Genomic DNA, 26,035 nt, shown 5'->3' with positions numbered 1-26,035 from the left:
CACTGCTTGACTGTCATCCATTATGTTAATCCTGTTCCTGGGTGCTCCTTCGCTGCTACCATTCAACAAATCTTCGAAGTGCTCCTTCCACCTGGCTGCCACCATTGTTTTGTCTGTCAGCAAATTTCCTTCCCGGTCATTGCACATGGCGGGCACTGGCGCAGTCTTGTGCCGCGCGCCATTGACAGTTGCATAAAATCTCCGCATATCGTTCCTGTCCATACTTTCCTGCGCTTCAGCAATAACACTCTCTTCGTGTTGCCGTTTTTTCCTGCGGTGGATTCGTTTCTCTTCTGCTCTTGCAACCCTGTACCGCTCTCTGTTCTGCCGGGTACCGGCCACTAGCATTCGACTTCTGGCGGCATTCTTTTCGTTCGTCGCTCGTTGGCAGTCCTCGTCAAACCAACCATTACGTTGGCGTCGCTGAGCGGTACCAATCACCTCTTGCGCTGTTGTTGTCACTGCTTCGTGGATACTTGCCCACAAGCTGTTGACATCTCCAGATCCGTTGGTCTCTCCTATCCTCTCTTCTAGCTTCTGATGGTACTGTGCAGCAACCCCTTCGGCTGACAAGCGCTGGATATTGAAACGCATCGTCCTGTTGTTTCTTGAACTCGTGACGCTGGATAATCGCGCCCGAATTTTAGCGGCTACAAGATAATGATCCGAGTCGATGTTCGGGCCTCTGTAGGACCTCACATCTATGACGTCCGAGAAATGTCGCCCGTCGACCAGCACGTGGTCTATCTGGGAGCAAGTGTCACCACTCGGGTGTCGCCAGGTGTGTTTTCGGATATTCTTACGTGCGAAGTAGGTACTGCTGATTGCCATCCCTCTAGCAGCAGCGAATGTCACAAGGCGCAGACCATTATCGTTGGTAACAGAATGAAGGCTTTCCGTTCCAATGACAGGCCGAAAGAAACTTTCTCTGCCGATCTGCGCATTTGCATCTCCAATGACTATTTTGACATCTTGTTTTGGGCACTCTCCGTAGGCCTTATCAAGGCTCTCATAGAACTCATCCTTCATGTCATCGGGTTTGTCGTTCGTTGGCGCATAGATGCTGATCAGGCTGTAGTTGAAGAACTTGCCCTTTATCCTCAACACACAGATTCGGTCGCTTATCGGCTTCCACCGAATAACTTGCTTCATCTGCTTCCCGATCACTATAAAGCCAACTCCGCGTTCTGCCTTATCGCCGCCGCTGTAGTAGATGTGGTACTTGAATGAAGTGTTGGCGATGGGATCCACCGCTCGGAATTCGCGTTCTCCAGTTTTGGGCCAGCGTATCTCCTGAATAGCGGCCACATTAACGCCGACATTCCGCAGTTCACGAGCCAGGAGCCCAACACGTGCGGGTTCATTCAAAGTTCTCACGTTCCAAGATCCGACTTTCCAATCGTTGTCCTTTATTCGTTGCCGGGTCTGTTGCCGTTGAATCAATCCGTTTACTCTACTATTGCTTTTCTGGGTGTTTGAAGGTTTTCAGCAGGCTACCTTACCGGGGCCGCGCTGCCTACATTGCGTTGAAGGGGCTGCCTTCTTAGGTATAGCTGACGCAATACAGCATTTCATACTCAGCCGCTGGATGCCACAACAGACGCTGTTTGAGCCGCACCTCCTTGGTGAACAGACGCTCGGGACGTACCTCCTCAATCTAGCTGAAGTCAGAAGGACAACAGTGCCCAGGCTGCACTACCAGCTAAGCACACAACTCTTAGCTGGCGGTCTTTGTCATCGTTTGACCCGTGGAAGCATGAGGTAGGAACTTGTGAGGACCAGAGCTATGTTGGACGCTCTCCTTATCGACTCACCGTTTTGCATCCCTGGAGGAATACCTGGAACAATTCTTGGAGGTTTTCCTTTGAGAATTGCTGGAGGAATCTTTGCAGGAATTCTTGCAACAATTGCTGAATGAATTTCTGGAGGAATCTCTAGAGAAACTCTGGGTAAAATTTCTCAATAAAATCTGCCGAGTAATTCCTTGAGGAATTACTAGAAAAAATTCTGGAGAAATTCCTGGAGTAATCCTTGAAGGAATTTCTGAAGGAATCTCTGGGGAAATCCTTGGAGAAATTCATGGAAAAATCCCTGAAGAAGTTCCTGCAGGAATTTTAAGTGGAATTCCTGGAGGAAAATCTAGAACAGAAGAGTTATTGGAGGAATTCCTGGAAAACAAAATCTAGAAGGTATTCTTAAAGAAAATCCTGTAAGAAGGATTTATTAGAGAAATTACTGGATGATTTGCTGGCATAATTTATGATGGAATTCCTTCATTAATTTCTGGAGGATTCCCTGAAGAAATTCCTGGAGTAATTCCTCAAAGAGACCGTGGATTAATTCCTGGATGAAATCCTAGAGAAATGCCTGCATGGATTTCTGAAGCAATCCCAGGAGAAACTCATGGAAGAACTCCTGGGGAATTCCTGGAAGAATTTGTTGAGGAGTCCCTGAAGCAATTCCTGGAGGAATTCCCAAAGGAATTGCTGAAAAAAATCCTGGAGAAATCTCTGCAAGAATCCAAGGAGGAATCACTGCACGAATGCCTGTAAAATTTCATGGAAGAATGGCTAGGATAATTCCTGGTGGAATTTTTGGAGGATTCCCTGAAGTAATTCCGGGAGAAATCTTTGGATGAATTTCTGTAGGAGTCTCTGGAAAAAAAATCCTTGGAGGAATCCTTTGCAGATGTCCTGGATAAATATCTGTACAAATTCCTGGTATAATTCTTGGAAGAATCCCGGAATCAATTACTGGAGGAAGTCCTGAAGGAATGCATTGAGGAAACCCTGGAGGGTTTCTTGGAGGAATCTCTGAAAAAAATCTTGTTAGAGGGATCCCTGGAGGATATCCTGGAGGATGCCTGTATTAATTCCTGAAGGAATCTACAGAGGAACTCCTGGAGAAATCTCTAGAGGAATTTCTGGCGAAATTTCTGGAGGAATCTAGATGAATTCCTGGAGGAATTTTTGGAGAAATTCCTGCAGATGAAGACATTGAATCTCGTGAGGAATTCGTAGAAGAATATCAGGAATAATTCTGAAGAAATCGCAGATGGAATTCTTGGAGAAATTCTGGAGGAATTCTTAGAAGAGTTCCTGAAGAAACTCCAGAAGAAATCCCGGAGGCCATTTCAAGAGGAATCCCTAAGCAGTTCCTGCAGGAAGTGCTGTACTAATTCATGGAGGAGTTCCATATAGAATACAAGGATGAATTCTTGAAGGAATCCTAAGAAGAGTTCCTGAGAGAATCTTTGGAGGAATTTTCAAAATAAGTTGTTGCAGAAAGAATCACATAAGGAATTACCGAGTTAAGCCCTAGAGGAATGCTTGTGGGGATTAACGGAGAATCTCTAGAAATACTCCTGGAAGAATCTGTAGAAGAATCGCCTGGAGAAATTTCTGGAGGAAACGCTAGAGGTATTTCTGAAGGAATCCTTGGATAAATTTTTAGGGGAGTCACTGCAGCAATTTCCAGAGGAATCTCTTGAATAATTTCCGGAGGAATCTTTGAAGAAATTCGTGGAGGAATCCCTTGACAAGTTCCTGGAGGAATCCCAGGAAGAATTCCCAAAGAAACTGCAGATGGAATCCTTGGAGAAATCCTGAAGGAATTCCAAGAAGCGTTCGTGGAGGAACTCCTTGGGGAATCCCTGCAGCAGTTTCTGAAGGAATCCCTGCAGCAGTTTCTGAAGGAATCCCTGCATAAGTTCCTGAAGACACCCCAGGAGGATTCCCAGAAGCAATTCTTATGGGAATCTCCAAACAGTTCCTGGAGGAAGTACTGGATTAATTCTGGGAAGAGTTCATGAAAGAATTCCAAGAGGAACTCCTTGAAAAGTGTTCATGGGGGAATCCTTGGAGGAATTTATAAAATAATCCCTGGAGTTGTTCCTGATAGAAACACCCTGGAGGAATTCTTGAAGGAAAATCTGGAGGAATTCCTGAAGAAATCCCATGAGGAATTCCTTAGGAAATCCCAGGAAAGCTTTCTTAACAAATTCGCTGAAAAAATTATGTAGAAAAAAATACGAAGGAATCCATGTCTGCAATAAAATTTCCTGCACGGGTTTCTGGAAGATATACACTCCCGTTCAAAAGTTTGGGGTCACCCCCTCAAAAACATGTTATTTTTTTAGGCCCATATCTCCGCCAATTTGCGTCCGATTTCAAAACCCTAGGTTTCATTCAAAAGATAATAAGTCAAAGAAACTTTAAACATGATTTAAAAGAAACTTTTTCAAAAAATTTTGTATGTAAACTTAACCCAAAGTTGCCAAATTTTCTAAAAAATGAATATAAACTTACGGCAGTGTCGCTGGAAGTTGGGTCGACCAAATTTTAAGATGAGAGCGGTAATATGACCCATTTTCTATTAGCTTTCAACTGCTTTTTACAGAACTTAGCTAAAAAATGTAGAAAAAAAGTTATTAAGTAAATTAATCCTTGATGTCATCGACCAAAAGTTTGGGGTCACCCCTCGATATGATGTATCGGCCAAAAGTTTGGGGTCACTATCGTAAAACATGGAAAAGTGATTTGGTGATATCTTCGTCATCTATAGTTCAATTTTAATTATTTTTGGCTCATTTCAAAGATAATTAACTAAATTTACGTTTGATGTCTTCAACTTTACGTATTTTGTATATAAAAATGTTATGTAAAGTTTGCACATTTTACCACGCTTCAAAAAATGAGGCAACTTTACGTTAAGTTTTAGTATGTAAATTTCAACAAATATGTGTGGTTCAATGTCTATGCAGTAAGTATCATTCATTTTGTTTCAAATAAGCCAAGAAGAATTAAAATTGAATGAAAGATGACGAAGATATCAACAAATCCGTTTTCCATGTTTTACGATAGTGACCCCAAACTTTTGGCCGATACAGCATATTGAGGGGTGACCCCAAACTTTTGGTCGATGACATCAAGGATTGGTTCTACGACATTACCCGGAAAACCATTACCCGGAATGCCATTTACCGGAAAACCATTACCCGGAATGAACCATTTACCGGAAAACCATTTACCGGAAAGACCATTTACCGGAATGGACCATTTACCAGAATGTACCATTTACCGGAATGAACCATTTACCGGAAAACCATTTATCGGAAAAGATTTTTTCCCGAAATTTGTTTCCAGATTGCACAGCGATATCCAGACATTTGATCACATGCCTTTTGCACTGGTCATCTTTTGACCCAAACCATGACCCGGTCATTTAGATGAACACTAGTTTCGCCTAATTATGATTAGCAGTAAATTAGTAACTCGACAGAGCTGTCATCGTTTATAGTTACTTACATGTGGATCTACGTGTTTATAAATAATGTGCTGAATGTGATTGCTAATATTTCCAGCAGATGTTTTCCCTTCTTTTAACATGGCTGTTCTTTCTAGGTTTACTGATATGGTCGAACAGTTCAAATTATTTCACGGAAGGACATTTTCCGGAATAATGAATTTCTTAGAAAAACAATTTTCCGAACTGCCCCATTTCCCGAAATAATCCATTTCCTGGAAAGGCGTAGGAAAACCTAAGATCTCAAAAGATGTTTTGGTGTCTTTAAACATTACCCGATATTTTGTTTCCTATATGGAATAATTTGGTTGAGTTGAGCCTTAAAACTATATTCTGAATATTTTTTTCACGAATATAGAACTAGAACTAAATTCTCGGTGCAGTTCACTTAGCAAGGTAGAGTTAGCATCGTTAAGCTGAATGAACATTTTTAGGCTGGCAGCGAAACTGTAGCTTTTTCATATGACATTTTCTTCATTTTCGTCGAAACTTGTTCTTCTAGGTTCATTTACGAAGTTTATTAGCAGTCAAACTGTTTACTGTATAGGAGATTTGCCCTTCTTCAAATTATAGGCTGTTCTTTCTAACGATTTAATGTTACATAGTTGGTTAGCGGCCAATCTATTAATTCCATCTAGTGTTTCTCCTTCTTAAAAAAATGGGCTGTTCTTTTGACTTAAATTGTTATAGAGCGTTTGGTTACCATATTGTTTATTGAAATTTGCTGCTTTTTATGTAAGAGTTTTGCCCTGCTTTAATTGTATCAAGTTGCTCGCTGCAAACTTGATTAGCGAAACTATTAACTTTGTCTGATATGTTTCCTTTTTTAAAATGTGTTGTTCTCTCAACTAAGCCTAATACAGAATTGTTTAAATAACATACTGTTTATGTCACTCTTAGATATTTGCCCTTCTTCTAGCAACAGGCTGTTCTTTCGAAGCCTGTTTTCGGTCAGTTTTCACTTTTTTTTTGAACATGCACATTTTAGTACCGCCCACCCCCGTTAGTATGACCGCATCTCATCTGATCAATTTTTAGGTTGACTCTCGCTAATCTTGTTCAAATTGTTCAAACGTCATTTTGCTCAGGGATCGGGGTGAAACGAGACACAGAATCAAAACAAAACAACAAAAAAGATTTCCATTAGTGTGTTTTTCGATGCCCCACAGAGTTACTACAAGTTCAAATTAAAAATGAATTCCGTTGGTTTGCATGAGGTGTCATTCAAACCAAGGGGGGTAGACGATCCAAGTAACATAATTGTCACAGAAAAGTCACGGCAGCGTAGGGTTTTGTTGCGCAGAAGTCATTGTGACTTACTTCTAACATATAAATACCTACTTGCTAGAAGTAAGTCAACATGACTTCTGTGCAACAAAAATCTGCGCCACCGTGACTGTTCTGTGGCAAGTGTGTTACTTGAGAATGAATATGTTTCCGGTAAATAGAACATACCGGTAAACGGTCTTTCGGTAAATACTACATTCCGGTAAATGGTTTTCCGGTAAATGGCATTCCGGGTAATGGTTTTCCGGGTAATGGTATAGAATCCAAGGATTAATTTACTTAATAACTTTTTTTCTAGATTTTTTAGCTAAGTTCTGTAAAAAAGCAGTTGAAAGCTAATAGAAAATGGGTCATATTACCGCTCTCATCTAAAAATTTGGTCGACGCAACTTTCAGCGACACTGCCGTAAGTTTATATTCATTTTTTAGAAAATTTGGCAACTTTGGGTTAGGTTTACATACAAAATTTTTTGAAAAAGTTTCTTTTAAATCATGTTCAAAGTTTCTTTGACTTATTATCTTTTGAATGAAACCTAGGGTTTTGAAATCGGACGCAAATTGGCGGAGATATGGGCCTAAAAAAATGACATGTTTTTGAGGGAGTGACCCCAAACTTTTGAACGGGAGTGTAAAGCCTGTATCCGCAATAATCGGGACACAGAAGTACGGCAGGGTGTCCATCCATCCGGGAAATACGGGAAAACCGGGAAAAACCCGGGAATTAGAAATCACCGGGAAAAATACGGGAAAAACACGGGAAATTATAAAAGGCACCGGGAAAAATCTTTATGGTGTCTGTCTGTACTGTATTAGTTACAACAAAGTCTTGAATGGAATGATGCGAACATTAACAAAGTTGCAGGCTGGCTATTTTTTTAGACAGGCAGCCTCTCAGGAATTTTAGAAATTTCTGTTGGATCTCGATTAATTTATGTAAATGAAATCTAAATACTTCTTAGGCGTAATTCAAGATTTTTGGAAGGACAAGTCTTGCTAGGTATATTTTGACAGCAGGATTCTAGCAAAAATACCGAAGAAGTCCACGAAAGCCCTCTCAGAATTCCTGAAAAACTCGGTAAACCTGCAAACGTTACTTCCGGCATAGAGATTTTAACGTTTGAAAAAAATTGTCAGTTTCTGGTGACATTCTTAGTGGAACTCTACAATTTATGCCAGATTCCTTAAATTTGATCCCTTTGGAAAAAGTCAAGGAGAAAATTCTTGAAAAATGCCTGACGGGATTTACAGCGAAATCATACCTATTCGCTTCTGAACAGAGTTTTGCGCTCCTAAAAAACAATCGAATACAAAATCTGAAGAGAGACTATAGCACAGGAAATTATAGCGAATTTCCCAAAAAAGCTACCCTTGAAAGACTTTCTGTTAAGAAATTTCCTGAGTTCAGAAGCAGAATCCACATAAGAATCTTCAACGGAATCTGTGAAGCAATGTTTGATAGTTTACCGAGAAAATGTGACTTTCTGAAAGCATCATTCGAATCCCCGGAAGAGTATCCTAAAGAATCCCTGATATTTTTACAGCAATATAATGCAAACTTTTTAAAAGTTGTAGATGTAACTTGTAAGAGATTTTTTGGCAGTACCGAGTATTTCCCTAAGGAAGAAATGTTCTATGTTCTGGATTTTATTGAAGAATTAAGAACTCAACAGTTTTTTTCTAAAAAACATCTAAAAAAACGGTTTCAAAAGATTTTGGATTCAGCAAGTAAATTGTTTAAAACAACGATGGAAGCAGTACAAAAATTTACATGGAGATTTCCAAAAATTCTAGCGAAAATGTTTCGATATTTTTTCTACCGAATTTGCTTTGAAATTGTCCAAAAATTTCACGAAAAACTCAGGCACAGTGATTGATTTCAATAATATTCTCATATACATAGATTCCTTTTCCTTATTATAGAAATGACCTTTTCTACAGACTTCCATCCTAAATTTTGTGTGGAGGGAAACTAACGTTTTTTTAGTCAAAATGTTTGAAATTAGGATTTTTTTTTAATTTGTATCAAGTTATACACCAAGCTATAACTCTGTATAAAAATGAACTGAGTAGTGTCCTACTAGAACTAGAATAATTTGCGTTTATTCATACCCGGGAAGTTTGTACATACCCGGGAAAAATCCGGGAATCGGAAAACTGAGTTTGAATGGACACCCTGGTACGGCTGTAGCTCTGTAATGAATCGGTAAAATTTGCCAAATCATTGGCCAAGAACTCTTTGGTGTATGTTTATTATGTGAGCCAAATTTCATAAAAATCGATGCATTACTTTTAACTGTGGATGAAAAACAAACAGACGTGGTTTTAAGCATTTTGTACAATCATGACCAATTTTCATTCCCTTAATAGATGGTTCTTTTACGCTAGAGTTCAAAGTTCTGTGATGATAATTATAAAATTTCGTTAGCAGTTATGATACTTATAGAGACACTTTCTTGCAAAATTTCATCAACGTTGATCAATTGGTTTGAATGTTACTGGTGTTGATAGGGGTGAGTGTTAGTGAAAAATTTTCGTGTTTTTCATGTGTGATGTTTACCTATTCATAACTTTTGAATTTCTCTGCCAATTTTCATGAAATTTTTACAGAAGATAGTTGATTACGTGTATATTATGCCGGCAAAATTTGATGATTATTGATATAGTACTTTCATTAGTACAATCGAAACAATAAAGGGTGCTGACTGTTTTCTGTCTGAGGAGCTAAAATCACGTTCAGTCCCAACACATGTTTCGACTATAAAATTGTTGATAGTGCATCGATTTTTTTGAAATTTTGCCTAAGCAACAAATGTAGATTGAGAGGTTTGTGTTCAAAATTTCAGCCATTTTCTTCGCCAAATTCAAAAGTTACAGCGCTGGCAAGCAAAACTAGGGTCTGTACAAAATTCAATGGCGCACATTTCACTCTTTCATCGCTACAACAAAAAGCACTGCAGCGATCCACATGAAATTTTGTAGGTGAAATGAACACATCTCAAGATGTTATTAGGCCAAATTTGAGCAATTTTAATGTATCTATTGCAGAGTTACAGGTGTATTTCTGTGTCCCGATTATTGCGGATACAGGCTTTACTTCAAACTAATACTTCGAATTATTTCGGATTGAATTATTGAAGCAATCTGTAGTGAATTTCTTGAAAAAATATATGGAGAAATACCTAAAAGAATTTCCGTTGACATTCCTTTGGGAATCCCTGGAGAAATTCTTTGAGAAATTCTCGAAAATAGCACTGGAACAATCACTGGAGAACCTCTACAGATATCCCAGGATAAATTCCCGGAGGAATGTCTGGTGAAACCCATTGAGGAATTCTTGAAAAATTCTCTGGAGCAAGCCATGATGGAATCACTGAAGGAAGCTATGGAAAAAATCCTGGAGGAATTCGGCGATGCTTGCCCCCTGCCCCCCTCTGGCTACGCCCATGGTACTGGGTGGGCACAAGTGAGGCATTTTTACCGTAAGACCTACGCACGCTTGCTAAAAAAAACACACGCATTGATAAAAATAAAATTCTTATTTCGTTAGTTGTGGTGAAAAAATGAAAAACCAATGAAAACAATTGATTGATAATATACTGTACATTACAGTTTTTGAAACATTCGTATCACAATTCCTGCTCTCCGTAATCACCTAATCCAAACGTTAAGAAATTCATATTTTCGATAGCTAAGTTTTCACAGCAGGTCCACCATTTAGTCCTCGAATTTGAGCAGTCTCGTAGTTTGTGTTCTTCTCATTTCTCAAAAATGGAAAGAAGGTAGAAGGTCTGACCTGCTTACCAGATTGGCTACCAAATAAATGAATTGTACAATTATTCAAATGCATTACTATATCAGCATCGCATTCTAGGACTGTTACTTACCGTAATTTCAATAGAAAAATATTAGAATCTACGCTGAACTAATTGGAACCTAGGATCCTAGATTGGAACTAACCAAGTGAGAGCTAAGCTTCTGACTAGTCGGATGCTAGTAGGATGTCCATAACAACCGCTACTTAGATTCTAAACTTTCAGTGATACTAGAAATACTGCGCGGTACTATTTTGAGACAAATAGTAAATTTATTGGAAAGTTTAGAGTTGCAGGCCCCTTGGGCTGTTCTTTTGAGTTATACTGATATACGGAATAATGGCATCATCACTTAAGTTCAACATACCTTTTTCGGCCAAACGGCGTTCGGCCAAATGATCCTTTCGACCAAATGGCGTTCGGCCAAATGACCCGGAACCGTTGTTCCACATTTAAAGGAGAGCAAGCTCCAGTAAACTAAATCACATGATACCTGACACAATCCATAGTTATTATTATCAGCTTTAGCGCAACAAAAAAAAATCATCCTCAATTTCTCCGATTACCGACTGCGTTTAATGAAAAATCGAAAAAAATTACGTTCCCGGCATGTTTTCCCGCGACGTTACACCACACAACACACCCCCAGTAGGGTGGTGGCGGTGGTGGTATTTCCTGTGAGTATTAATTTTATTTTGTCTGAGCGGTGGTGGTAACTGCGGATGGTCCTCTGCTGGGCCCACACCCATATTGCATTGTGATGGAGGCTCGTTAATTAAATACCTTTCAGTTCGCATTCGTTAACTGTGCAAATAATAGCCCCCGGGGGAGGCTGTTCTCGGCCCCATTTCGAGGTTTCAATATGCACCGGGAACAAAACGGGGAAATTGTGAACGGGAATGTGATTAAACCTTCGTGGTAAATAAACTTTAAATTGAAATAAGCTGTGTTCAGCTATAAATTTTCTGTGTAAAAACGTAAAGTATCATTAGGTCAGCTCCAGAGGTCCGTTCTTCTCAATTTGGGGCCATTATGTAGTCGAGGGCAACACCATATAATAAACCGCTATTATTGAGTTGCCTCAATTGCGTATCTGCTACGAGATTTCACAAAAGTTGTGACAAGACTCCCCCTTGGAGGCATCCGCAAACACTCAATTTCCTAATCGCTGTTTGACGCAATGTCGAGAAGAAATGTCGGGGTTTGAACATTTGTCAAATCGAATTGGAAATCATTGGAGATATACCATGACTCCGTGCGGCTTCCAATATGGCCGAGGTCAGACAATCATAACTACTAGAAAAGGCATCAGAATCATCTGAAGATGCAATGTCCACACGTCCTGGAAAGTGTGTACTAAAGAAAGCATTCCAGAACTTATTCCTTATCAGAGGTAGTGAAACCGGCATTTGGCAAACGAAGTTCGTTTACTCGGAATTCCGTAAATTTCGCAAGAATTTTGCTCATCCGACTGGCTTCGCTCAAACTGGAAACATTTGCACAAAGGCCAACATTTAGCGGAAGGTCTTTTGAAGGGCAGTATGCGATAACTTGTTGGAAATCATCCGTAGCGGATGGTTTAGCGTGCGGTAAATAAACCGAACAATAGAAGTATTTCCTGCTGAGATTCGCAATAGAAACGTCAATTGCGATAGCGCACATACATATCTGGTAGTTAGTTCAGAGATGAGCGTAGCGACAATTGCCTTGTTGACAAGCACACATGCTCGAGGCATGACATGCGAGTTTACCATATAATTTTTGCTGAAAATATCAAACACCGGGTTTACATGCTTTACTATATAAAAATTCCTCTTACTAAAGGCACGTTCGCTGTACCATTTTACATAGCTCTACTAGAATACAATACAACCAGATTGTATTGATTGGAAAACGGCAAAAGCGAGGATACACAGAATACGCGATGTAAATCGCATAATGGGAAACCATTTAGGTGAAAATCAAAACTAACCATTGACATCTTTATAATCACGCTTTTATTCAGCATCAAGTTTGAAGCTGAAGAAGGGCAGCTGATTGTTTCGGAGAAACACAAGGCTCACTACGTCATGGCTCCAGTTAGCGCTGTAAGGGCAAAATACTGTGGAGGGCGCCCCGGCTTTCTCACAGGCTCCGTTTGCGATTCATAAGACCTCCATAACCATTCATTCCTCGGCAGCTTAACTCTCCGAGGTCTATTGGGCCGTTCCAGAGATACAGCGTTTTTAAGCTTGGAAAACGTTTTTCTTTAATATATAAAATTGGTTCAACTTACAAGTTTCGCTAAGAAAACATTATTCGAAGCAATTTAAAGATGGTTTGGGCTGATTTAGACCAAAGTGCATTAAAGTGTTTGAATAAAATGTGACAGTGTTGCCAGTTTTTCAATTATATGTAATGGCTAAGAATAAATATTTGAAGTTCAAAATGTATCTATCAAGATCCTCATTTTGATTGTTGTTCTTTCTATTGAAACATTATTTTTACGTAAGTGTTGCCAAACATAGCAATGATTTTGTAAAAAAAAAACTGTTTTACATACTTTTGACACTTTCAAGAGAACATGCAAAAGAAAATATGACAGTGTTGCCAGTTCTTCAACTATGAGTATATCAATTTATATATGTAAATATGAATTCCTGTCTGTCTTTCTGTCTGACCCTTATAGACTCGCAAACTACTGGGCCGATTGGCGTGAAAATTTCTATGCAAGGATTTTTAGGACCGGGGAAAGTTTTTAGCATGGTGGGAGACTCCACCCATATCTGGGAAGGGGGGCTCCCATACAATAAACACTGTATGCAGGCAGTACGACGTTTGCCGGGACAGCTTGTTTCTGATAAAATAAAATGAACACTTGAAGCATATATTCAAAACGAATACAGGTATATCTCGATTTAGTGGACATTTCAATTTTCGAAATGTCTATAAAATCGAATTTTACATAAAATTGAAGCAATTTAAATTGCATACCAAAATGTACCAAAACATACAAAAACTGCATGAACACTGAGTTTTCGATAAAAGGATCGGAGTTTTTGGTATTGTATTAGTAATTCTCGCTAAATAACGATTAAACCACTATCTCGCTAGCTTGTTACGATCGAAATCTCTTGTCTCCAAAAATATGTATGGTTGATTCAAAAGCCAACAATAATAATACACAATAACGTTATTTGCGTAAATGTCCCAAGAAATTCAAAAGTTTCAGAAATTCATTCAGAGATTCCTTTGAAAATGTCTCCGAGGATTTACCCTGGAATTCCTTTACGAATTGCTTCAAAAATTTTCCTTAGCGAATTGCTTCAGAAATTCCTGCAGGAATCCCTTCAGAAATGCCTGAAGGAGTTTCTTCGGAAATTTAGAAATTAATGACAAGCACTGGATAGAGTGTGATTAATGCTTACTGTGCTGTATTTGCCGAATGTTCTTTCTATACGAGTAGTGTAGGTTTGAACCGCTATCTGCTCGGTCCTTTTGTTGCAATTCTGCGGTGTCAAATAAAAGTAAGTGATCTAAGAATTTTCAAAACTTCCCAAATAAAATCATCATGTTACAAATTATTTCAGAAATTCTTCCATGTGTTCCTCCAGAAGTGTCACAAAGAATTCTTTTACGAAATCTGACATGAATCGCCTCCAATTTCTCCATGATTTTTCATAAATCATTTCAGAGATTGTTTGAGAAATTCGCCCAGGGATTACTTCAGAAATATTTCTAGGCATTCGTTTGCAGAATGTATTGGAGATTCCTTTGGAAAATCTACCAAAAATTTCTTTAGAAATTCTTCTTAAAAATCTTAAAAAAATCTTTCTGAAATTTGTTCGTGCATTCGATCAAAAATTCCCTCAATTTCAATAAAATCTGCCATGGATTCATTCGGAAATTTTCTTCAGGGATTTCTTTAGAAGTTCCTCCTTTTCTACAAATTTCACAAAGAATTCTTTCAAAGCATCTTGCGTGATCTACTTCAGAAATTCATCCATTTATTTCCAAAAAATATCCATGAATTTGAGCAGAAATTCCTCCAGGAATTCTTTCAAAAATTCGTTCAGAGATTCCTTCTTTAGACATTTATTCAGAAATTTCTACAGAGATTTCTTCAATAAAACTTCAGAAACTATTACAGATTTTTCAGAAAATGTTTCAAAAGTTCCTTCAAAAATGTGTACTGGAGTTACTTTGGTGTTACGGTTTCACCAGAAATTTCTCAGCAACTTCCAATCCAGATATTCCACCAGGAATTCCTCCACAAGTTTAACAATTTCCGTCAGGAAATCTTCCTGGGATTTCTTTAGAAATTCCTCCAGGGACTCTTTCTAAAACAATGTGAGATCCATTCGGGAATTTTCTGCAGAGATTCCTATAGCAACTGCCCTGGGGGTTCCTTCGCATTTTTTTCGAGGGATTGTTTCAGAAAATCTTCCATGGCTTTTATTATAAATTTGTCTAATAATTACTTCAGAAATATCTCCAGATTTTTCTACAGATTTCTTTACAAATTTCTCCAAGGATTACTTTGTAAAAACTTTCACAGATTTTTCAATAATTCTTTCATGGACGCTTGCTGAAATTCATCCTATGATTAATTTTAAAAATCTTCCACGAGTTTCCCCCAGAGATTCTTAATGAAATTTTTCCAGGGACTCCTTTGGAAACTCCTCGTAGATTTACTTTAAAAAATAATCTAGGAAATCCTAAAGTAATTCAGTCAGAAATTCTTTCACAAAATCTTCTAGGGATTCCTTTAGACTTTAGAATGTTCTCCAGATTTTTTTCCAAGAACTCCTTAAGAAAGTCTTTCACGGATAGCTTCCAAAAATGTTGCATGGATTCCTTTTGAAAATACTTCAAGAATTCTTTTCAAAAATTCTTGCATAGATTGTTCCAGAAATTCATCTACGACATCTTCGGGTTTTTTTACATGGAGGAATCAGAAATTTTCCGAAGCATAAATCTAGAAAATCTTTCATGAAGTTTATCAAGCATACTCCATGGATTTTTTTAGAAAATAATTCACGGATACATTAACAATCATAAATGCAGAACTCCTTCAAAATTTTCTCAGAAGCTCTCTAAAGAATTTTCTCCAGGGATTGCTTTGGAAATTCTACAAGAGTTTGTAAAGGAAATTCCCAAGATTTCTTCACATTCCTTTAGATATTCCTTCAAGTCATTTCTCTTCCAAAAATTGCTCCAAGGATTTATTAAGAAAGTCCTAGAAAATCCTCCAAGGATTCCTTCAGAAATTTGTCTACAGGGTCTTTCAAAGATTCTTATAAGGATTTTTACGGAAAAGCTGGAAGACATTCTTCCAGAGATTCCTTCAGGGTTTCCTCCCAGTGTACCTCTAGAAATTTCTCTAAGGATTCCTCCAGGAATTCATAAAAGAATGTTTAGGAAGTTTATTTTGTGGACCCTTGTGGCCGTGCGGTTAGCGTCACCAAGCGTAAAACCGTACAATGCTATGGGTAGGGGTTCGATTTGGACCCCAGGCAACTTTGGAGTAATGGCAAACAAGTTGGGTATAACATACACTGAAACCTCCATTTAAGTCGATGCATGGCTGATCGAAAATAATTTTTACCGTACAAACAGTGACAAAACTGAAGACTTTTATATTTTTTAACACTTCGCATGACAAAGGAGATCTGTCAAAAAATATAAAACTGTATAGTTTAGTCATTGCCTGTACGGTAAAAAATATTTTCGATCAGCCATGCATCGACTTAAATGGAGGTTTCAGTGTATTGACTTTAATTTTTCAATACCGTCAAACTAGACCTAGTTCTATTGTTTATGCAAAAATAAAGTTGATTTCATGGCATACTTTGATGTTTATTCCATGTCAAATTTGAACCGGGCGATTTTGTATACCTGGGGTCCATATGGACCCCAGATTGAATTCTCTATATCTTTTGATTCTGATGTTTTAGAATATTCATGTCTTCGGCAAATTTGTTCGGTAAGTCATGCGCCATCTGGCGGTGAATTGGGTTATTCGAAATTTCCCCACTAGATGGCGCTATTTGGCATTAACAATTTAGTAATATAATGTCTTCAAACGAAATTATCGGAAGATCTAGAGCTTGTAGAAACGTCACGTCTTCGGGAAAGTTGTTCAGTAAGTCAAGCGCTTACAGATAATATACCGATTGATTCGAAATTCCACCCCTAGGTGGTGCTAGTGAGCATGTAAATTTTGTATCTCATATATCACTGGATCCTTACCACTTAGAAAGATGACGCCTTCGAGAAAGTTGTTGTGTTTGTAAATTACTTCCAGATGATGGGCCGTTTGATTTGAAACTCCACACATAGGTGGCGCTAGTGAGCATGCAATTTTTATATCCCCTATATCTCAAGATCCTGATCACATAGAAAGATGGTGTGTTCGGCAAAGTTGTTTCATAGGTCAAGAACTTACAGATGATGCAAAATTTGATTCGGAAATCCAAACATATGTGGCGCCACTTTATACTTCAAATATCCCAGGATCCTAAGAGAGTTATTACCGTCTCTACTATCTTCAGCAAAGATGTTTGGTAGGTAAAGAATTTACAGATAATGAACCGTTTGATTCGAACCTCTAGTGTCAGAGGTGACGCTAGTGAGTATACACATTTTGAATCATTTATACATCAGGATCCAGTTTATTTAGTAAAATTGAAGATTCTGCAAATAAGTTGCAAGAACTTATAAATGATGAGTCGTTACACATAACATTGTCCTGTAGATGGGCTAGATCACGCCCGAAACCAGTCGACGTAAAGGTAATTTTTAATCTTTTCTTGGCGATTGTAAGAACGATAAGTGTTATGTCTTGTCTCGCGCCGCGTGTTATGTGTGTCGTGTAGTTCTTACGTCAGTGCAACTGTAAAAATTAAATTGTGATGAGTCGTTATACTCTGAATTTTGCTCATAGGTGGCATCAGTATTTTTTTTAATCTCAGGGCGCTGGTTACTTAGAAAGATGGTTTCCACGGCAAAACTGTTTGGTAAGTTAAGGGCTTACAGTTTGATGATGCAAAATTTCATCTCTAGGCGAAGCTAGTTACAAATTTAGTTACAAATAGGTTACAAATAGGTTGCAAATTATTAGAATTTCACAAAATGTATTCAACAAGCTGTAACTTTATTCCCTTCAGACAAATTTGAGTCAAGTCAAATGGTAATCAAAGACCAGTTTATTAATCATACATTTTCAAAATTTCATTAAATTTGGTTAACTTAACCGTAAGATATAGTAGTTTATTGGACTGCAGTGAAATTTGGTGTACTTAATAAGAAGTTATAGCTTGTTTAAAATTTTCTGGCTAATCATTAAAATTTCTATGGTTTTTGTAAATTTGCTACTAGCGCCACCTAATGACAGAAACTAGAACCAAATAATAATTCAACTGAAAGTCCTTGATCTTCCTAACAGCTTTACCGAAGATACCATATTTCTAAATAATCAGGATCCTGAGATTTGTAAAATTTAAAATTTGTTCTCACGCTAGCTCCGCCTAGTGGTAGAATTTCTAATCATACGGCTCATCATCGAAAAGTTCTTGAGCAGCTGAATAACTTTGCCGTAACACCAACTCTCTAAATATATGGGATTGAAATTTTGTCAGTGTTACGTCTACTTGTCTTTGACATCACAGAAATCACAGACAAACAGATGTAATAGTAACGAAATTTAAATCTATTATATCTCAGGACCCTGACTACATGGAGCTTTGGTGTCTTCGGCAAAGCTGTTTGGTTGGTAAAGGACTTACAGATGATGGTACGTATGATTCGGAATTCCACCGCTAGACGGCTCTTGAGTGCAAACAAATTTCAAATTGTACATATCTCAGGATCCTAATGATTTGGAAATATGGTGTGTTCGGCAAAATTGTGTGGTAGATCAAGGGCTTTCATTGGAATTATTGTTTGATTCGAGTTTCTGCCACTAGGTTGCGCTAGTTGTAAATTTGCATGAGCATGCAAACTTTTATTATGGGCTAGAAAATTTTCAACAAGCTGTAACTTTTTATTGAATGCACCAAAAACTCTCAAATTTTGACTGCAGGTTTCCCAACTGGTTAGCTATAATTGGTACATTTTTTGGGCTTGATTGGTTGACTCAACCCAAAGTTGGAGTGTTGCTAGTAGAATAATTCTAATTTCATAACTGTTTATTAAACTGCTACATCTCAGGAATCGAATGAAATCAAATTGTGTACATAAATGACTAAAATATTGGTCTTTGAAAAACATTTGACTCAGCTGAAATATATTGGCGCACCGTTCGGCATTAGTTATAGTTTTACTTCCGCCTATTTATGGTACTAAGCCCACACACACATGACACTCTACATTTCAAACCCATCAAAACATGGGCCGAGACCAACGGCTGTACATACAAATGAAGACGTGAACAGATATTTTTGTCTCACAAATTACGAGAGAACCTAGACCATCTGGGGTGCGAGATAATCACGCTTACTACTACAACTCCAGCGCAGCTCTCTCTGTTGCTTAAACAGTATGTCACACCATCGAGTATGTTTGACGATGCCATATACCCACATATACCCACACATAAATTGTACTTATTATCACAGCATGAACCACGACGCAAAAAGTAACTTGTTCAGCAAAATGGGTAAACCTGAAAGGTATGGCAATGAATCCTGAGATATATGAGATATTTAATTTGCATGCTCGGTACCGCCACCTACATGTGGAGTTCCGAATTATACGGTCCATCAACTGTAAGTCGTTGATCTCCCGAGCAGAAGAGAATAACAACAGCATAACAAAATGCGTTATTTTGGCAAAATATCTGCATAATGGAATTAGTTATTTTTATGTTATTAACATAACATATTGAGTTATAAACTTGTCTGTCATAAGCGGCAAAATAACAAGTCACATAACAAAAATTTGTTCCTGGAAAATCAATTTAATAACATGTTTTGTTAGTGTCAATAACAACTTAATAACAGTGAATTTTGGAAATATTTCAAGAACAAGTTTTGATATTAAAGAGTTAATGATAACATCCCGAAAGCAAAATTAGTTATGATATCGAACAATCGCACATGCTGTTGAATAGGATGCTAAAGTGGAGGCGATATGCGTACACTTTACCCGTGGTTAAATGAAATCATGTACTCATATGGCCTCCACATTAGCATCCTTTTCTACACAGATAAAAATAATGAGATTTACACGTCATGTAAACTTCATTTTAGTCATGTAAACTTAGTGTTATGATGGTTTACATGATTTATCATGTGAATTTGTGTTATATGCCATGTAAAAACTCAGAGTCATGAAGAATTACATGACATATAATGGAAGTTTACATGATATTTTATGACTTTTACAAGATATATCATGTAAACTTCTGTGATATCCCACGCTCCAAACATGTGCATCAAATGTCACAGAATTTTACATTCTTTTTTCGATCTGTGTACATCATATATGACTTCGTGTTGGCTGAGAATACTACACATATTTAGACTTGCATGTGAGAATGGCGGAACAATCATTGCGAACTTTAGTTTCTCTCTTCCCTCATAGGCGTATTTTCAACTATTCATGTAATCTTTTACCACAAATAGGTAGATCCGACTTCATCCTCTGGAACGACAAGGAAAACATGAGAAAATATAAAATATTTCTCTTATATTTTCAGCATTCGAATTTCGGTCCCCATACAGAGTACCTCGGATCATTATCATCGTTTGACGAATTCTTTTCAAGATTACGGCTCAGCTATGGATTATTTCCGGAAGAGCCTTTATTTAGCTTTAAATATTGTTTATAATGTTTTTCAAAAAGATAAGAGGTTTTGTGCATTTTTGAGAACGATTTCATGCATAGTTTTCGAAATCACTCAAAGGGGGTTTTCCCTCTTCCCAAATTTAGAGTTGAAAATAAATAAATAAATAAATAAAATATTTCTGAAGCATAACTCGCGAAATACTGTAAATAACGTTGTTGAATGACGTATCAGAAGGCCGGCTCCAGAGGCACGTTATTCTTCATTTGGGACATTTGTGCCATTAAAAATATACATTTTAAATATATACATTTTAAATACATTTTTGCTGTATAAGAATGGAATCAACAATTCTTAAGCAAACTTTAGCTTAAGAATCTGTTGTTCAGTTACTTCTGTTCCTTGGGATAGCATAAAGTATTTGTACACTCTCAATAATACAATAATAATCAAACTTGTTCCACAACAAAATGTAATATTGAAATGTTATTTAATGGCTGTATACCAATAATTGAGTGTAGAATTAGCATTTAAGTTAAAATACAAACTGTATACCAATAGCTTGATCATAACAAAATAAGATTGTCCAACAAAACATGTTATGGAAATGTAATGCCTTGATAATACAATAATAACAAAACGAGATATAAAAACAGGTTTTGTAATTTCGTAGTTATTAATTTGATATTCCCCTCTGCTCGGGCTACCCCACAACTTTGCCGAAGACTCCATGCTTCTTTGAGCTCAGAAACCTGAAATATATGACATATACAATTTGCATGCTGACCAATGACATCTACGTATGGCGAATTTCCAAATTTAACGGCCCATGGTCAGTAAGTACTTGGCCTACGCAACAACTTTTCCGAAGACTCCATCTTTCGAAGTGATAAGAATCCTGCGATATATAAGATATATGAAATATGCGTGCTCAGTAACGCCACCTATACGTGGAGTTCCTAATCAAACGGTACATCACCTGTAACCAACAACTTTGCCGGAGATATCATCTTTCTAGGTGCTCAAGATCCTTATATGTATATGAAATATAAAATAAGCACGATTAGTTGCGCCCTCTATGTGTGAAATTTTCAAACAATCGGTCCATCATTAGTAATCACTTGACCCTATAAACTACTTTGTCAAAGACACCAAATTTCTATGTGGTCAGGATCTTGATATAAATGTGATCATATACTTAATATTTACATGCTCACTAGCGCCACCTATGTGTGAAGTTCCGAATCAAACGGATTAGCATCTGGCAGTCCTTGAGCAACTCAACAACTCTGCCGAAGATATATTAATATAAAATTTGCACGCTCAGTAGCGCCATCTATGTGTGAAATTTTCAAACAAACGGTCCATCATTAGTAAACACTTTACCTAATAAACAACTTTGCTGAAGACACCAAAATTCTACGTGGTCAGGATCTTCATATATATGTGCTCAAATACTCAATACTTACATGCTCACGCAGGGCCGGATCTAAGGGGGTGCCGGGGGGGGGGGGCACAATTTAGGGGCCCCCACAAAAATCGTTTTTGCTTGCTGAACATTAACTTTATTTTTCAAAAACAAAGAAAAACTTACTTGCTCATCGCATATGTAGCCCCGAGGGGCCTCCACATCTGCTCCGGCCCCGGGCCCCCACAATCCTTAATCCGGGCCTGCTCACTAGCGCCACCTATATATGAAATTGCGAATTGAACGGTCCAGCATCTGTAAGTCCTTGACAAACTCAACAACTTTACTGAAGACACCGATATTCTAATAAGTCAGGATCATACAATATAGGAGAACGAATTTGGGGTCCAAATGGACCCCAGGTTTCCGTAATGCACCATCATTTAAGGTTTCCTGTAGAGGGTTAATCAATTCTAACAATAATTCTGTGCCATATTTTCAAAACAACTATTATAGCTTACATTGGAGTGTTTACAGAAAGCATTTTCCTTAAATAAATTCATTTATCATCGTTTCTCCTTATCGGGATAAATTTTTATAATATATCATTGAATTTCACAAATAAAAAAACTTTAAAGTCAATTATCTTGCTAACACGTCATAAACTAAATGCCTTGGGGTATATCGAAATATATTCACGAAATTACAAAAAATCTATTAAAAACAAATTTTTCATTTACCTCGGCTAAACGAATGTCTAGGAAAAAAATGACATTAGAAGGGTTTTTACTCTCGTTTTTGTTTCAGTGTATATGTATGTAAGTGTGATGTATCATCTATTCATAAATCAGTACTAGATATACTATCACTGCAATTAAAAAGTTTTATCATAAAATCTTTTGTATGAGTTTCCCGACACTTTTTTGAAAAAATTTGGGCCTCGGCTAAACGAATGTCAATTACTGTATTACAGTTTCAAAGCTATAAGTTAAGGAAAGGAAGGGAAAACTTGGATTTTTCTTGCCTTGGCAAAGACGAGGGGTGCTACCACGGGCCGAGGGGTGTTCCGTTCGGCACCAAAACTTGCATTTTTTTCTTCCTCCATTTGAGCAAACATTCCAACAAAATTTGGTAAAAAATCGCGATGGTCGATAACACGTTTCCACCTTTCCTCGGTCACTTCATATGGATTGACCTGACCCATAATCTATGCTGATCGGGAAAAGAAGTTGATATTGATGATCAACCTCATACGCACCTGAACAGCCAACAAAAAAAATAAAGGTAAAACATCCCCTAGAGAACCATATAGTCGGAACATTACTAGACCAACATGTGAAAAGGACGTAAGAACCATTGAACGCCTCAACTTCTTCCGTCTTCTCCATTTGGGAAATTTGTGCCATTAATCAATCGCGTATCTGCTACGAGATTCCACAAAAGTTGTGACAAGGCTCCCCCTTGGAGGCATCCGTAAACATTCAATTTTCCTAATCGCTGTTTGAAGCAATGCCGAGAAGAAATGTCGGGTTTTGAGCATTTGTCAAATCCAATCGGACATCATTGGAGATATACCATGACTCCGTGTGGCCTCGATATCGAAGAAGATTGCTTTTGAGTGAATGCCTTCTCGATATCGTAAACAGTTGTGTGTAAAAGCCTCACAGTGGACTTTCCAGATTAGTAAACATGTTGGTTCACATGAAAAGGCACGTTAGCCAGGATGAACATCACGGATGTAGTGATCTACAATGCGTTGTTCTAAGCATTCGAGAGGAAAAGACAGTGGTAGGCCTCAATCTCTGTGCTTCTTCTTGCGATGCATGATCCACTTCCGGAATAAACTTTATAGTAATATCCCGCCAAGATATGGTAAAATACCCTGTAGCAAAACTGCAATCAAAAAGTTTTTTTCAAAAATTAGTTTGAACTAATCAAATCTCTTCTGAAGCGAAATGGGATATATTTAATCTGCTCCAGGAGATTTGAAAAGTTCAAAGCTATTGAGTGCCCACTAAATCGATTCTATAGTTACGATAATCCGAGCCGAAGTCAGGGAATCATAACTACTAGAAAAGGCATCAGGTTCATCTGAAGATGCAATGTCCACACATCCTGGAAAGTGTGTACTAAAGCATATATCTGATAGTTCAGAGACGAGCGTAGCAAAAATTGCGCTGTTGACAAGCACACATGCTCGAGGCATGACACGTGAGTTTACCATGTAGTTTTTGCTGAAAATAACAAACACCGGCTTCATAAGCTTTACTAGATAAAAATTAAGCAAGAATCTAGACAGATTTTCAAGAGAAATCACACGACATCTCACGACATGCAAAGGAAAGTGACTTTCTATCACGTCGCATCACATTGAATACCATCCGGTCGATTGGTCCCGCCCGATCGGGCGTAAAAGTGATAGCGAAACCTGCTGACAAGGATACCGCTTCGCGTGAATAGAACTCCCATCACGACCACCGACAGCGGTGTCTCCGCACTGTGTCATCCCTCTCTCCCAAACAAAAGAACCGTACGGATGGATCGCTCAATCGAATGGGAAATATTTGAATGTCGATAGGTATCTCCGACGACGACGACGACGACGACGACGACGACGACGACGACGACGACGACGACTGGATGGCTGCCAATTTCCATCTGATTAGACAACGTCGAATTTCACAAGCCGATATGCTTTTCCAAAGTATATTTGTCTCCTAGGAGGGGTAGGGCGAGTCGACCCCTTTGTTCACTGAGAAAACTGCTCATATGACTGTTATAGGATTTACCGACGGAATTACGACAGGAGACATGTTACGGGTATAAATATTTGTTACATTAATAAGACAGAATAATTGTTTAATGTGTTCAAAGTTTAATATTCGTGCGTTCTTTGTGTTACATGTTGAATTTTAACTTGAAAATATTCCCCTTGTATTAATTAACATTTATAGGGTTCTGGCAGAATAGATGCCCTATTTCGATTGCCAACATTCAGGCCATTTCGGGCCGCGATTAATATACTAGAGACGTAAACCTTTTCCTGGCACAGACTTCAATTGATAGAACTCTAGTGACGAAACCCGAAACGAGATGCCCGATTAGGATTAGTTTTCCTAGACAAAACCAAGCTATGAACACAGCAACAAATGCTGTGAACTAAAAGGCAAACTGCCAACTAAAATACAATTCCAGGATGATTAATGTTGTGTCATCCTGTGATCGGAAGTTGTTATCCATCTGGATAACAGGGCCCATTTATGTTTTGTGTTGTCCTGTCTCTAATTGGTATTGTCTCTTGTTTGTGCATTTGTAAGGTTCTATGTGTTGTGGAATGTTAATACTTTGTAATAATTATTTTCTTTAAGTTTTGTAACAGACACTTGATTTCCTTTCATTATGTCATGTAAATTTAAGTTGTGATTATGTCATGTAATCTAATGTAATTAGTTTACATGTTACATACCAAAAATTTACATAACATGTGAATGTACATGGTTTGAAGTTCTCACGGTCATGATGAAGTTCACACGATATGTAATCCTCAGATTTTTTTTGTTTCAAAGTACTATTACGAAAAAATGATGGAGCACTACAAATGCATATTAACATATAACATCTTGTAGTGGAACCTTATAAATGCGTAATAAATTAGGACATTACATTTGGACAAACACAACACAGAACATGAATTTTGCCCTGTTATCCTATTGGATAACAATTACCAATCGCAGGATGACGAGGTTTCATTAATGTTGTTGGCCCATCAGTCAATCCTGTAATCGTATTTTCTCTGGCAGGTTGCCTTTTGTTCGCAGCATTAGTTGCTTTCATAGCTTGAGTTTTGTCTAGGAATTTCGAATCCTAAGGGGCATCCAGATTCGGGTTTCATCACTAGAGTTCTATAACTTGAAGTCTGTGCCAGGGAAAGGTTTACATCTCTAGTACTTAATCACGGTCCGAAATGGCCTGAATGTTGGCAATCGAAATAAGATTGTTGGCCTCTATTCTGCCAGAGCCCTATAAATGTGCATTAATTCTAGGGGAATATTAACAAGTTAAAATAGCACATTTAACACAAAAATAAAACTTGTAATACAACCACACCCAACGGAAAAGAAATTTTTGTGGATGAAACCATCCACAAAAATTTCGTACGTACTTAAATTATATAAAAACTTATATAAAGGTACCTTTAACATATAACTTACATCCAACTTCAACAGAAACTCTTCTGTCCTGGTAGAAGACCTTGAAGTTGGTTCGGCTAGACCTACTGCAATACACCAGAAACACAACAAAACTGTACGTAGGCTTCAATTCCAAATCAAACAGAACATTCCATCATTGGATTTTCGATCTTGGCGGCACTAGTACAAACTCAAACAAAAATTCCAAATCGATCAGAAAAATTCCATCATTGGATTATCGATCTTGGATTAACTAAATAAACTCAAC

General features: G+C 37.9%; 1 protein-coding gene and 1 long non-coding RNA gene across 7 annotated transcripts in view; one reads left to right on the top strand and one right to left on the bottom strand.

The window, feature by feature from the left end:
• The window catches only part of LOC109422192 (signal transducer and transcription activator), a 388,739-nt gene that overhangs the window by 109,398 nt on the left and 253,306 nt on the right, over window positions 1–26,035 (top strand). The gene's annotated exons all lie outside the window — the stretch shown is intronic.
• LOC134284871 (uncharacterized) overlaps window positions 1–26,035 on the bottom strand; it is an 88,400-nt gene that overhangs the window by 39,937 nt on the left and 22,428 nt on the right. The window contains exon 1 of the long non-coding RNA XR_009995985.1: window positions 1,839–26,035. This exon is cut by the window's right edge and continues 22,428 nt beyond it. This is a non-coding gene — a long non-coding RNA (uncharacterized LOC134284871). The remainder of the gene's footprint in view (window positions 1–1,838) is intronic.

Source organism: Aedes albopictus, chromosome 1 (assembly GCF_035046485.1).
Source record: "Aedes albopictus strain Foshan chromosome 1, AalbF5, whole genome shotgun sequence".
Lineage (NCBI taxonomy): Eukaryota > Metazoa > Arthropoda > Insecta > Diptera > Culicidae > Aedes > Aedes albopictus.
Note: the sequence above shows the minus strand (reverse complement) of the source record. Positions and strands in the feature narration are given on the sequence as shown.